A 16,039-nucleotide genomic window follows, 5' to 3' on the forward strand; every position below is an offset into this window, starting at 1 on the left:
TCTTGTTTTGTATTTTTTTAAAAAAAAAATAACATCTCTTACCTAGCTCCATTATTGCAAGGGAAGAAATTAACATGAAAGGTAATCTGAAACCCAGTAACGTGTCCGCTGCAGAAAGGTTGGTTCTTGTGCACTGTGAGTCCTTCCTGAGAGTCATAATGGGAGATTTTCCACTCTTAGGCTTTCAGTGGTTTTCTCCCCGGTTTTAACTGTGCAGTTTCTTTGCTCCCATCCAAGTGTTCGAAAAGGTAATAGTGGGTCGATGAGCTCATCATTTTATCCCTGCGGAAGTCAAGCACTAAAATGTACTCTTTATTTCTCAATAATTTCTCCTTACTACATGCTCCCTTTACATCGTATTTTCTTTTTTTAAAACTCTGCTCAGAATACTTATGCCTTTTGAATCAGCAAGATAAAATGACAGATGTTATTTGTTGATTTTCAGAACAGTTTAAACTTTTTAAAAAAAATATGGATCCAGTCAGCTTAATCTCAAAATAGAAAGATTCAAATGACCGTGGAGAAAAATCGGTGATCTACTTTTCACTCCTCTGTAGTTACCTGGTCATGAAATGTTAACAATGACCCAAGAATATTTTCCTGAATATTATGTTTCTATAATGTCATCACCAATATGTTGGTCTTTTTGATCTTTGCTACATGTCAAGGTTTCCTTTGTAAAATGTCAGTCTTCTAAGTAGTTTCTCTAAGACAATTCGTCTCTTTGGTTTTCTTTGGCATGAAATACAGTTAGAGATTTGGCAATCACCCATTTTATTTGATCTATATCGACAAGCAAATTAGATGGCCCATGACCTAAAGCTCTCCACTTTGAACTTTTGTCTGCATTGATTAAATGAATCAAGTACACTGTAGTTTCCTTTGAAGACACAGTAGAAAACAGGGTGCCAGCTTCCCTTATAAGAATATTCCTGAATCTACAACCTGCCAGTAGTCTCAACCTTACAATCTGCGTTCATTCTTCAATCTAACAAGGCACAAATATGCACCAGATACACAAGGGCAATGTTTCAGGAAGACAGCTGTCGTGGATTGGAATAAATGAATTTACTATCTCAGATCCTATAGGTTGTCGTTATGCGGATCCAGCCCACATCTCTGTTGGATGAGAAAAAAAAACAAAACAAAGGATAAGTGTTTTAGTGTTTCCTTCTGATGAAGTCTTATATTTGCCTCTAACAATCACCATTTCTCAAATATAATGTCCCAGAATGGATATGCATTATTTTTAATTTTTTTACATTTCCTGATCAAAATAATTAAAACCAGGACTGTGAAAAGATTTAGAAAGTCAAATAAATGCATTTGTTTATATACATTATATACATATATACACTACTAGAGCCTCCACAAGTAAAAGGGGTGATTCAAACGAAGCACAATAAGGGAGAATGAAATATTTGTATATAAGTCATTGGGGAGGAAAGTTCTTATTTTTAATGGGCCATAATAACATGAGTTTTCTCAAGGGATTACATAGTACAGCTTTCTGCTCATAAGGCTGTTTCTCAATGATCATTATTTCTGCCTAATGACCAGCTCTTAGTTAAGACATTCTAAAGTGAATAATACAGTAGTGTGTTTTTTATATTTTTCATTCAAAATCATTTTTTTATTTTCATGGAAACATTTCTCCTGTTCTTTTTTTTTTACATTTTTATTGGCGTATAGTTGATTTATAATGTTGTGTTAGTTTCAGGTGTACAGCAAAGTGAATCAGTTATACATGTACATATAACTACTCCTTTTTATCGTAAATTTGCTAGAACTACATTACAATTCCGTGGCAAATAGAGAAGTAACAGCCCGGACTCGGTTGGATGAGCTAAAGCTTCTTATGAAATCAAGATTAAGAAAATGTAATGTTCTGCTTTGTTCTTTTATTCTTTTATTTCACCCTTGTCCTTATGCATGGAATTTCTTCCTCATTGGGCATTTCAGTAATGTCGACTCTAGATACGAAATGGAAGTTTTGCTTCTTCACCTGATTTCTTGCTGTGGAATTTCTCATCTCTAGTACATAGTGGCCTTTCCTCTTTGGTCTCTACCTTCACTGTTATTTTGCTCCGGCATCCTTCTCTCCCTGGAGGGAGGTGAGGCTCAGCTGGAGCAAAAGTGAGTCACCAGGACTTTACTGCCAATACCCCTACTCAGGGGAGGGGCTCCTCGGAAGGGGATTTGATCACACGTTTGTTTTAAACTTTTGCTGTAATATTCTGGATCCACCCCAACAATCTGATGATGTCAAATAAAAGAGTTTAGTGGCGAAGCTAAAAGGTTGAGCTTCAAGGTCATCAAGATCCACGTCTGAAAACATATTGTGGCATTTTTTGGCTTTCTGGCCTTGAGCAACGTACTTCAGCCCTTTTACCTTCAGCCTTCTCTTAAAAGTAAGGCCTTTGGTAGCATCCTTATGGGGTTATGGTCAGGATCAAGTGAGGTAATGTATATAAAAATCTAGACCTACCATGTAGCAAATGCTCCCTATGTGGAATGAAAATTATAAATGAAAACTATCCATGTAAAAAAAAAAGAGAGAGAGAGAGAGAGAGAGAGTAACTTGGTGAATTCATTGGGAATCACCTCTAACCACCTTTGGCACAAAACCCTGAGAGGGAACTCTTTTAAGAAAACAGGAAGCACCTCAAGCAGAGTTTCCTGTGATAGAAGAGCATCCCAACTCTGCCATCAGAAGAACAAGACTCTTAGTTTGGCCACTTGAAATACTTCTCAACATTGAAATAGACAGTTGGCAGTTTTAAAATAAAGTCATCGAAAAAACAGCTTTGAGTTGGTAAGAGAATATTCATTTCCTTAGATAATATGACATGTTTTACTAAAACTGATACCCATTCACTTGCAAATTTCATTATTGAAAAAGCACACTTAGCTTATTTAATATTACCCCCCAAAAAAGATGCTAATAAAGTTCTATTTTCAGCGTTATCACAGCGGGCCTTTTATGTCTCAAGATACAGGCAAAAGTTGAAATTCAGAAGCACAGATTCTAAACCTAGTAGAGAAATGTAACTAAGGTACAAAGAAAGTACCTCTGAAAAGATTCTCTCTGACCACATTTATTACAAAGACCCCAAATCTTTCAAAGTCCTTACTTAAGTCAGGTATATATTTTTTTGAATTTTATTTTATTCATTTTTTTATACAGCAGGTTCTTGTTAGTCATCAATTTTATACACATCAGTGTACACATGTCAATCCCAATCGCCCAGTTCATCCCACCACCACCCCCACCCACAGCCGCTTTCCCCCCTTGGTGTCCATACGTTTGTTCTCTACCTCTGTGTCTCAATTTCTGCCCTGCGAGCCAGTTCATCTGTACCATTTTTCTAGGTTCCACATATATGCGTTAATATACGATGTTTGTTTTTCCCTTTCTGACTTACTTCACTCAGTATGACAGTCTCTAGATCAATCCACATCTCTACAAATGACCCAATTTCGTTCTTTTTTATGTCTGAGTAATATTCCATTGTATATATGTACCACATTTTCTTTATCCATTCATCTGTCAATGGGCTTTTAGGTTGCTTCCATGACCTGACTATTGTGAATAGTGCTGCAGTGAATATTGGGGTGCATGTATCTTTTTGAATTATGGTTTTCTCTGGGTACATGCCCAGTAGTGGGATTGCTGGATCATACAGTAATTCTATTTTTAGTTTTTGAAGGAACCTCTCTACTGTTCTCCATAGTGGCTGTATCATTTTCATTCCCGCCAACAGTGCAAGAGGGTTCCCTTTTCTCCACACCCTCTCCAGCATTTGTTGTTTGTAGATTTTCTGATGATGCCTGTTCTAACTGGTGTGAGGTGATACCTCATTGTAGTTTTGATTTGCATTTCTCTAATAATTAGTGGTGTTGAGCAGCTTTTCATGTGCTTCTTGGCCATCTGTATGTCTTCTTTGGAGAAATATCTATTTAGGACTTCTGCCCATTTTTTGATTGGACTGTTTGTTTTTTTAATATTGAGCTGCATGAGTTGTTTATATATTTTGGAGATTAATTCTTTGTCCGTTGATTCGTTTGCAAATATTTTCTCCCATTTTGAGGGTTGCCTTTTTGTCTTGTTTATGGTGTCCTTTGCTGTGCAAAACCTTTGAAGTTCATTAGGTTCCATTTGTTTATTTTTGTTTCTATTTCCATTACTCTAGGAGGTGGGTCAAAAAAGATCTTGCTGTGATTTATGTCAAAGAATGTTCTTCCTATGTTTTCCTCTAAGAGTTTTATAGTGTCCGGTCTTACATTTAGTTCTCTAATCCATTTTGAGTTTATTTTTGTATATGGTGTTAGGGAGTGTTCTAATTTCATTCTTTTACATGTAGCTGTCCAGTTTCCCAGCACCACTTATTGAAGAGACTGTCTTCTCTCCAACCTATATCCTTGCCTTGTTTGTCATAGATTAGTTGACCATAGATGGGTGTGTTTATCTCTGGGCTTTCTATCCTGTTCCATTGATCTATATTTCTGTTTTTGTGCCAGTACCATATTGTCTTGATTACTGTAGCTTTGTAGTATAGTCTGATGTCAGGGAGTCTAATTCCTCTAGCTCCGTTTTTTTCCCTCAAGACTGCTTTGTATATTCGGGGTCTTTTGTGTCTCCATACAAATTTTAAGATTTTTTGTTCTAGTTCTGTAAAAAAATGCATTGGTAATTTGATAGGGGTTGCATTGAATCTGTAGATTGCTTTGGGTAGTATAGTCATTTTCACAATATTGATTCTTCCAATCCAAGAACATGGTATATCTCTCCATCTGTTGGTATCATCTTTAATTTCTGTCATCAGTGTCTTATAATTTTCTGCATACAGGTCTTTTGTCTCCCTAGGTAGGTTTATTCCTAGGTATTTTATTCTTTTTGTTGCAATGGTAAATGGGAGTGTTTCCTTAATTTCTCTTTCAGATTTTTCATCATTAGTGTATAGGAATGCAAGAGATTTCTGTGCATTAATTTTGTATCCTGCATCTTTACCAAATTCATTGATTAGCTCTAGTAGTTTTCTGGTGGCATCGTTAGGATTCTCTATGTATAGTATCATGTCATCTGCAAACAGTGACAGTTTTACTTCTTCTTTTCCAATTTGTATTCCTTTTATTTCTTTTTCTTCTCTGATTGCCATGGCTAGGACTTCCAAAATTATGTTGAATAAAAGTGGTGAGAGTGGACATCCTTGTTTTGTTCCTGATCTTAGAGGAAATGCTTTCAGTTTTTCAGCATTGAGAATGAGGTTTGCTGTGGGTTTGATGTATATGACCTTTATTATGTAAGTAAAGTATATTTATATGTTCAAAAGCGAAAATAAGATCCTCTTGATAAAGCTTGGACTAAATGTTTCATTCAAAATGCATGGAAATGATAAGATGTCTGCTGCATCTCATTTAATAGAAGTAATCAGTTTATACAGACCTCTTCTCTGTATACTGGCAATTACCAAGATGAGGTGGCCCACAGGTGACTTTTCCAGCTTCAGCCATGAATACTGCAGGAGGTGATATTATCCCTTGGGGTTTTCCAAGCTCTGCAGTGTTCTAGCCAGAGCAGACTTAGGATAGGACATGGTAGCCTCAGCTTCTTGGCTTCTTTACTGACCACATATGTCTCTGCTATGGCTGTGCAACTGCAGAAGTTGGTCATAATCAAAAACACTATCCTCTTCATAGGCTATCCACCAACAGGAAATGAGTGCCTTTAGGAATTCTTACTGCCATTATAGAAGCAACAAAATTCTTGCCTAGATTCTCAACATAATTCTGTTTTCAAGAGCCATATTGTTTGGGTTAGGCAGGAGATGGGAACAAGCATGAATCTTCATCAATGTCTTGGCCTAACCACTGCATTTTCCCTGGTGTGAGATGCTTCAGGATTCATAGTCACAGAACACGGCATCCAGATTATACTTAAGACCACTGTCGTTAGTTGCAGGAAAACAAGCTCAGGGCTCCCACTGATTCTGCATTATGGTGAGTTGTATAATTATTTCATTATATATTACAATGTAATATTAATAGAAATAAAGTGCACAATAAATGCAATGCACTTGAATCATCCTGAAACCATCCCTTCCCCCCACCCCGGTCCGTGGAAAAATTGTCTTCCACAAAACCGGTCCCTGGTGCCAAAAAGTTGGGGACCGCTGCTATAGCATCTATCAGACCAGAAGCAAGACCTACTGAAACCACATCTGAGAGCAGACAGCTACACTAGATAGTTTTACAGCTCTGTGTTTCTGGAAAACCTCTGCACTTGTGGCAATAGCACAAACAGCCCTATGTTAGTGTAAAAATTTCCCAGTGTTAATCATAGCAGCTCCCAATTTTTCAACGGAAGCATAAATATGTTTATATTTTTCAGATAGTATGTCTTCTTCAGTTTTGGCTTTGAAAGAATGGTTCTTGACACATGAGTTACAAGTATATATCTTATGAAAGGAGATACAGTTTTCACAGTAACTAAATTTGCCTCTGTCTGTACATCTCAATGATTGCACTTCTAATGATTTGCTGTCACTCAAATCTACCTCATGAATCAAATATGCTTTGCTTTTCACCCCACAGTCATGTGCATGAAGTCTAGATCAGTGCAATCAAAAAAGGGGGTGCCTATTACTTATGTTCGAACTAATAGTATCCCATTCTTAGCAAGTCTTTATAGACTTACATTGTCTATAAAGGAAAATGCATATTTTTTTAATGGTTTCAGAGAAGGAACACAGGGGTCCTTTTGGAGACAGTGAGAAAAATTCACCTTAGTATTGTCACATGCCCTGTAATAAGAATGTTTAGCAGCAAAAAATCTCCTGGGACAAGGTGGTTTTAAACATTATCTGCAAGTTCCTTCTTCTTACCTTGCAATTTGATTTTTAAAAGAACCTAAATCTTGAGAACAGGCTATCATATTTGTTGTCAAATCTCTTTAAAAAATTTTCTGTTGTTTTACTTAAAATACATAAATGTCTTATTTAATTAGCATTACCCACTAATGTTAGAAATTTTTCAATGAATCAACAGGATTACAAAACACCAAATGGAAATGAGAGGAGAAGTAGTCCAAGCTGAGGGAGATATAAGAAGAGATAGGAGAGAATAAAGGAGACAACTCTTTTCCTAAGAGTCTGGGTGAAACTGAGCATGCTCATATACACTGGACAACATGACTGAGCTTCATAAATTTAACACAGTAAAAATGTTTTAATTAATGAATACCAGAGAAAAGGGATAGGAGATTACATTTGTGTGACCTGATGATTGTGATTTCACCATCCTCAGTGGAGGACGAAGCAGATAAATCTCTGGGAAGAACAGCAATTATTTTTTTCCCATTTCAAGGAGGGCAGGAGTATCCCAACCCTATGTGATATTTGCGAGATCCATACGTCTCCTAGGTGCTCCTTTCTCTGGTTCCCTCAGAGATGGAGGGAAGCTCCTAGACGGAGCTTTGGGGTTGCAGAGATACTTTTCATATTCCATACCCGGTTGTGGCCATAATGTCACCACCCCACACTGCCATGACACCCAAACAACCAAGCCTAGAGATTGTGGCTTTTCTGGGCTGCAAGAAAAGCCTAGGTAGATTTGGCTTCCAGTTCTGATTAGGAAAGCCTATTACAAGCAGAAGGTCTTCATTAAGACCTCAAAGGATCTCCAATCACAGGTAAACCCATGGATCCTCCCAGTTTTTGAGTGACAGATTAGAGTTCTTACTTTTTCCAAATAAGAAAATGTAATTTGCATGAAATTTCCATTATAGAACGCAATACTGAAATGCAGTATCAAATTCTATAGTTTTCCTGGCAGAGTAGTACATGTGACTTTTCTCTTGCTGTTGTCAAGATATCATGCTCTGATGTCCTGACCACGTGCATATTGTTGTCTAAGCTTTCTGACAACCAGAGACTTCCAAAAGAGAAGAGTTCCCACTTATAAAGTGAATTTGAATAAAATGGTCAGTTAGGTGTTTCAGAATGCCTGCTCCTCATTTGTTGACCCTTGGAGACTTTTTTGTTAGTTGCTGGTTAGCTAGATGGTTAGGGGGTTTTTGCTGCTGCTGTTCAGGTCTCTCTGGAATGCTTGTCACCACACAGATACATACTCCTCTATTCTCTCTACTGAATGGATTTCCCTATGCAATGACCAGTGTAGGAGGTCAGCATCACAGGAATAAAGTGGAAAATTGCGATTACCTTTGCTGATGGCTTGACATCACAGAGGAGCCACCTACATCCATTTCACCAAACAATGGCCCCCTCCTCTACATAATTTTGATTTTAGAACTAGTCAGAATTCAATCTCCAATATCCTATCTAGCACAGGAAACCCATCTTCTGAATCTCTTCTGCATCTCTGCAGGTGATTCCTATCGCCTGCTCCGGGGCCTCCACAGGGGTCCATTCAGAAACAGAAAAATAAAAATGTCTTCCTGTTACTCTCTTTGGCTGTGAGACAATTTGTTCCCATCTGCCCCCAGGCTCACCTAGCACTCTGACTCAGCTGGAAGCCGCTACCGATCACTGCTGTATTAACTAATTTGCTTTATGGAAATTCATGGCCCGTATTTCTCAAGGGAATGGAAAAACCAGTAGACCTCCTACCAGCTGGGTACTTTCCGTACAAGCTCCTGCATCTACATAAATTAAGTTGAAATAAATTATTTCCAGGGTTTACAAATTCAATATTGCAAATAGTAGAACCTGGCAGATGTTCTCAGGATCCCCTTGCTACCTGTGAACCAATCACATAACTTCTACGTGGACTGGGGAAAAATAACAACAGTAAGAAAAACTTGGGTTTACATGAAAAACTGACCAATGATTTTGTTTGTTTGTTTGTTTTAATAAACTCCATCCATTTACTAGCGGGGGTTGGTGGAGGGGGAGTAAACCCTGATTACATGATTCCTTTTTCACTTTTATTATGAAATCCTTCCTTCTCCAAGAATGCACTAAACCTTATCATAACCATTTCACATACCAATTTCAGTAGGAAATTGGGAGATCAATTTGGTTAGTTTTCTTATTGATTCTGAAGATCTTTGAAGCAATTCTGCCAGTTGCTTTCTAACTGGCTGGTTTCTCACTTAGAGACAAGTGAACACTGAGCAATTAAAGACACCATGAGGAAAAAAAAAAAAAAAGGCTGCCTTATACTTCCCGCAGAGCTGAGGGAGAAGAGACGGGAATGCCTATGACAGCCATGCTATCTCTGACATAAACTGGAAAACCGGAAGTGTTTCCTCTAGCTCTGTTTTTGCGTAGCACACAGATATCTTTGTAAATGATAGGAAATTAATGTTAGGTTGGATCTATAAACTAAGTCAATTTGACTCTGTTATGTTAAAAGAGCATAGTTTCAGCCTGTATCCGTATTTTAAAGTATTTGAAATCTAAGAAGTTCATGTCAACATGATATAATATTGGAGACGTCCACATACAAATATTATTTGAATTTGAGTGCCCCTGTTTGAGAAAATGCCTAATGGAAAAACTAAAACATCAATCATACTTTTAGATTGTATTTTATTTCTTTTAAGAATATCCACATACATTTGAAAGATAGTTCTACGTATATTCTCAAACATATTTATTTAGTTCATGGCCTGATAACATGTGACTCCCTAACTGTTAGGAATAGCTCTGCAGCCTCTCGAGGATCAGAGAACCCTGTGATTTTTTAAATGGCTAGTTTGGATGAAGTTTCTGTTATCAATCAGGTACTTTACAGTATAACTACAGTATAACCTTTAAAATAGCTATCATTGGCACACACACACCAACACACACCCCATAGCAAAATGAAGCCTTGGAAATTATATGGTAATTGTAATCAAAATAGAAAGCAATTAATAAAATGAAATTTATCGAAAATGTAGCTTCTTATTTGAAAGTCTAGATTCAATAAACTACTTGTAAACTTAAAATGAAAATTAGAAAATGCTTTCAACTACACATTCTCTATTTAAATCTTAAGCTGAACTTTAAATGATGCTATGGTCTCCACCCAAACCATCAATTTCAATGAAAAGCTTGAATGGTCATCAATTCTGAATCCATAAAATTCAAGGCTGTTGTTTATAATTTAATACTCCCACCATAAAAAATTTCTGCTCTATGAATATCAGAATATAAATTCCCATTAATTTAATGAGAAACAAATTAGGAATATTGGCATATATATTTTCCATTATATGTCCCATTAAATGTGAATATATATCTCATATAAGTGGAATATATATATTTATATAAACTTACCTATATATTTATATTGGCATATAAATTCCCATTAGTTTAATGGGAATTAAAGAAGAAATGCCAGTTTCCACTAACTCATCCTTCCCTTCGTAAAACATTTTCTGAAACTTTTCATCTACTGACGTAATTCTGGAAACTTAAAATAAAAAGTTTCTTGTTTTCATTTTGTTCTGTTAAATGAAAAAAAAAACCACTTTGCAAGTGGTGCTTTAAAAGAAAAAAGAAATTGAAAAATCTGCTCTATCAAATGGAGAAAAAAGACAAGTTTAAAAAAAGTCTGAATCAATATTAGGTGCTCTGTCACTTGTTATTAAATTTTTTGTAACATTATTGAGACATTTTTGCTTTCTAAAGGTAATTTCCATTAGAAAAGAGATGTGCTGTATGTTTTCAATTACATTTGAAATTCAGGTAACTAAAAACATTTAGTTTATAAAGGTAACCATAATGTTTCTGTGGGGAAAATATCATAAAGGAATATGTTTCATTAAATGAGATTCTCTGTAGTTGACTTAGTTCAAATATTTTTAATCAAGTCCTTGCCCACAAACTGCTTTTCTCCCCAGCAATAGAAATGGTAGCAGAATTGTTACTTCCTGTTTCTATAGCTTAAAGTCAAACCTAACATAAGCAATCAACTCAATGCATGGATCCCATTCAAGTGGCTCCCATCCAGGGTCTGAGAGAAGAGCAGAATTGATCATTTTCCTTGAAAGTATTGGGAGTAAAAGAAAAGAAACAGATCTGCTGTTCTGCCTATGGATTCAGCTTTCCTGCAGCAATTAATTATCTAAAGAGCAAGTAGAAGGAATGCCAACTAGTAACATAAAAAGGCAGTCTAGAATAGTTCATGTTTTACAGATTTTTGTATCCAAGTAATGAAATCATAACCACATCTTTTTTTTTTTTTTTTTTTCTGTACGCCGGCCTCTCACTGTTGTGGCCTCTCCCGTTGCGGAGCACAGGCTCCAGACCCACAGGCCCAGTGGCCATGGCTCACGGGCCCAGCCGCTCCACGGCACGTGGGATCTTCCTGGACCGGGGCACGAACCCGTGTCCCCTGCATCGGCAGGCAGACTCTCAACCACTGCCCCCCAGGGAAGCCCATAACCACATCTTTTGAAACATACCATGAAATCCATAAATTTAACAATGAATACAACATGCTTCCTGTATTTATTTTTCAGATCTTCCTCCCGTATCTGTCTTCATCACAATAAGACAAAAGTATTGCCTGGTATCTGTACTTCACCTATGTGCCCCTGCCAGGAAAATAGAGACATATAAATATATTGTTGGTTACGGTAACACACACAAGAGAATGTTTTAAAAATATAAAGCATTCTTTTCATTTTGATGGTCTGGTAGTTTTTCTTTAGCTTTTTGTTTATGTTTTGGTTTTAATTAGTGTGTTAGTCCCATCAGAATGTCCTTTTCACTGTTGAAAAACAAATATTTTCACTTACAGTAAAGACCAAGCTATCATTTAATGCACATTTCCGAGTAGGATAGGATGATCAGCTGTAGCTTTCAAAAGAATGAGCTGTCAAATCACAATGGTCTCATATGCAGATCAAAATGTTGACCCGTACATCAAACTGAGCATATCGCTAAATTAATTTTACATTATTCCTATCTGACAGTTTAAGATAGTTGTGTGTAAAAACATAAACTTTTGCATTGTATTACTCTTGTGACGGAATATATATACATTTTGGTCTATATTGTGATTTTTTTGCATGTAATGTGTGATGATATATATGACCAATAAAGAAAACCTGATAGTAACAGAAATCTAGAATTTCCTCTTGCCTTTCTCATTCACACATAATAACTGGCCTGTTTAAAAAGAATATTCTCCAGGTAAATGTTCCAATGTACGTAAAGAGCCTAAGAACCAAACTAACAGATGACTTTGACACTGAATAAGCACTTAGAAATGAGTGAAAGAAGTGGGCTTTCTCTCTTCACGAATTACTTCTATTTTTAGAACTAAAGTGTCCCTAATCTTAACTTCATGACTCCTTCAGCTAGAACTGCCAACCAAACTGTACAAAGAGAAAAAAAAATCCTCAGCTGTAAAGTCCATAGTTGAAAATAAACAAAGTTTCATTCACTTCTAGTCCATTTTTTGAAATGAATTCAATGTCTTAAGCAATGAAATTCTTTACAAGAAACAAGAAGTTCAACAGGGTGAAATTTAAAGCATACTTTAATTTGTTAGGTATGATCTTTTGAATGTAGAAGCAATCTTGACATGAAAACACTTTATGGTAAGAAAAAAGTATTTCAAAAAAACATTGGATCACTCCAGATTATATATTAAAAAAGAGTTGTAGGGCTTCCCTGGTGGCGCAGTGGTTGAGAGTCCGCTTGCCGATGCAGGGGACACGGGTTCGTGCCCCGGTCCAGGAAGATCCCACATGCCGTGGAGCAGCTGGGCCCGTGGGCCATGGCCGCTGAGCCTGCGTGTCTGGAGCCTGTGCTCCGCAACGGGAGAGGCCACAACGGTGAGAGGCCCACGTACCGCAAAAATTAAAAATAAAATAAAATAAAATAAAGAGTTGTAAATCTGAACATTTTGAAAAGAAAAACCTATGTCCAAATCCCAATATGTGCAAACATCTTCTCTGCACAGCATGACCAGATGCAACTTCTTCATTCACAACTCTGTTCTCTGCTGAACACCTCTGAATGGTGTTCTATTACCTAACAATTAAAGTCCAATCCCTTTGCATGACATCCAAGGGACTTCATACTCTGTGTGAATATACCACAATTTATTCATCCCTTCACTTATTGATGGACAGTCAGGTTGTTTCCAGTCTGAGACTATCATAAACAATACTAGTATATACATATCTTCTGGTGCACATATATCAATATATGCATTTCTCCTGGGTACGTACCTGGGGACGGAATTATTTGGTAAATGAATACCAAATGGTTTTCTCAGGTGACTTCACAAATTTACTCTCCCTCGAGCAGTGTGTGAGAGAGTTCCACTGCTACACAACCTTGCCAATGTTTCATTTTGTCAGCTTTTAACAAATGTATTTATTAATTTATTTATATGTATTAAATGAAGAAGGCACAGTAGGCACAGTATTCATTGTTGTTTCCATATGGACATCCAATTGGTCCACCACCACTGACTGAAAAGACTATTTCCCCTCTGCACTGCAGCATACCTATGCTGTAACTCAGGTAACCTTATATGGGTGGGTCTGTTTATGTTTACTCTGGGCCATTGGTCTATTTTAGATACCATAACTTTACAATGATTCTTGATTATCTAATAGCATATGGCCTCCTTTGTTCTTCATCCTCAAGATTGACTTTGCTATTCTTGGCCCTTTAAGTTCCCATACAAATTTTTGAGACAGCTTGTTGATTTCTACAGAAAAGGCCAAAGGCATTTTGATTAATATAAAGTGTTGCCTACCGGAAATGGCTTATGACTGGGGCATAGGGTTTGAGAGCTGAATGATGGAAGAAGCTTTAACTTTGGCTAAAGCCAAATTTTAAGGGACTTGGATGTTATTTAAGAAATGTATACTTTATTAAGTCAGATGATTAGATTGGCATTTTTGAAAGATCACCAGGAAGCAGCATCAATACCCAACTCCATCCACCGAAATTCCCAGACGCCTACCTTGAACGTAGGGTTATGTTCATACCCAGGTGCTGAGAACCCGAAAGCAGAGAAGTTGTTTCATGCGTAGTGGTGGTGGGGGAATGTCGTCCCCTTTTAGAGTAAACACAGCCAGCAATGTGCTCCTTTCCGATGCGCCAACATTCAGTCCAAATTTTGGTCTGAGAGGCAGGAGAGGCAGGCTATCCTCTCTGAACCACTTTATATCTGCATGGAAGACATGGAGTTCTCTGGGATGTTGAGATGATGAGAGCAGATACAATGGCTCTGGTACTTCAGCTGTGCCCAAATTACCCATCCTCTTCTCCACCCATCCCTTCCCCTTCATCTAACTCCCAGACTGAGGCAGGGAACATTCTCAGCACTAAAAGGGCTGCACATAATACATCCAGAAGCCACATTGTGTGCAGTAAAATGCACACAAATCAGCAACTCGTTAAAAGATATTCAACCGTGACTCAGGTTTCTTCCCCTCCAACTTATTGACCCAGATAGCAGGAGCAGTCAGGCAGTCCTACACAAGTACAGACAGTTCTCTCCCAGAAACTGCCTGTCTGAGCAGCTCATTTAAAAATTCATACGCATTTTTAGGACAAGAGTCAAAGGAAAAGGAGAAGAGGAAATGGGAATAGTAGCTAAACCACTTATCAAAAATAGGTGGCAGGAACTATCTACCTAAATTAAATTTTATGTTGAAAAGAGAAGACCTCTGAGCTCTTCTTTATTTCCCACCCATCCCCTACGGGATCATGGGACTTCCAGGGGCAGTTTGATGGCAGACTGAACCTTAGATCATTTCTTTAGGTCAAATCTGTACTCCACCTCTTGACAAAGCTTTGTTCACTGTGTGTATCATGGAATTGATTGTAGATGCCTTTTGCAAAACCAAGATAGACCATAATAACTAGAAGTCTATGAGAATAGCTGTTTTCCCTTATCAAGTCTGTGTATCCATCCTAAGGGATATTGATAGCCTGAATCTTTGTCCGGATCTAAGGGAAACTTTAGTTCTCTTTTAATTTCTGTCTTCTCCCTTGACATCTGCAAATTTTCCACGTTAGAGCAGCTACCTGATGAATTTAATCCACCTCCATTTCCGTGTGTAGGACCGACAGACACACAGATGGACACCCGAGGGCCACTTGTAACCCTGACGTAAAGAGCTGCCAGGCTCGCAGAGCTGCACTTACCTATTTCTCTTTCTTGCTACTTTTTGTTGTTTGTTTCTTTGTGTTGACTTTGTCCCTGGCATAATTTTCCACTCTAAGTCAAACAAGTCTCCTACGTATTGTGTATGTTTAAAACGACAGAACTATTGGTTCTTCATTTGGAAAAAAAAAAAGATTCAATCTTTTATCACACACCCTTTTCAAACAAACGTCACAGACCTCTCCGTCGCACGATCGCTATTTTGGGTACCATCACCAGCTCTCGGCATCGTCCGACCAGCCGGCAGCCCAGTGATGCTGCGGTTCGCCCCCGCTCAAGCCAGGAGCAGCGGCTGGGATGGAGCAAAAGCTGCCTGTTAACGCCAGGGCCTTGGAAGCAGGCGCCCTCCGTCCGGGTAAGCATTGGAAACACCCAGCTTTGCAACAGGAAATGCTCCTCAACCTTTTAGAACCGAGTCCAGTACTAAGGCTGACGTCTCTCCTACAACAAATAAAAGCGAGAGGAAAGGAAACAAAGGTGAGAGAAGGAGAAGTAGGAGGCCCGCACGGCCTCAGCCCACGCTCCTCGGAAAGAAAGCCACTCACCTTTCCAGAGGGTTCTGCGGGTCAGAGCTGAGCAGCATGCAAACAGAAAGAGGGCTTTGGCCTTATTGTGAATTTTTACACGTCATTGTCATAACATTTATTTACGGGTAGTTATTTTGTTTTATTTTGTTTTGTTTTTGTTTCTGGCAGTACGCGGGCCTCTCACTGTTGCGGCCTCTCCCGCCCGTTGCGGAGCACAGGCTCCGGACGCGCAGGCTCAGCGGCCATGGCTCACGGGCCCAGCCGCTCCGCGGCATGTGGGATCCTCCCGGACCGGGGCACGAACCCGCGTCCCCTGCATCGGCAGGCGGACTCTCAACCACTGCGCCACCAGGGAAGCCCCACGG

The 16,039-nt window shown here is 38.3% G+C and overlaps 1 protein-coding gene across 1 annotated transcript in view; it reads left to right on the forward strand.

The window, feature by feature from the left end:
- The window catches only part of OPRM1 (opioid receptor mu 1), a 158,354-nt gene that overhangs the window by 53,272 nt on the left and 89,043 nt on the right, over positions 1-16,039 (forward strand). The window lies entirely within an intron of this gene.

The sequence above is a fragment of the Globicephala melas genome, chromosome 14, assembly GCF_963455315.2.
Source record: "Globicephala melas chromosome 14, mGloMel1.2, whole genome shotgun sequence".
In the NCBI taxonomy this organism is placed as follows: Eukaryota; Metazoa; Chordata; class Mammalia; order Artiodactyla; family Delphinidae; genus Globicephala; species Globicephala melas.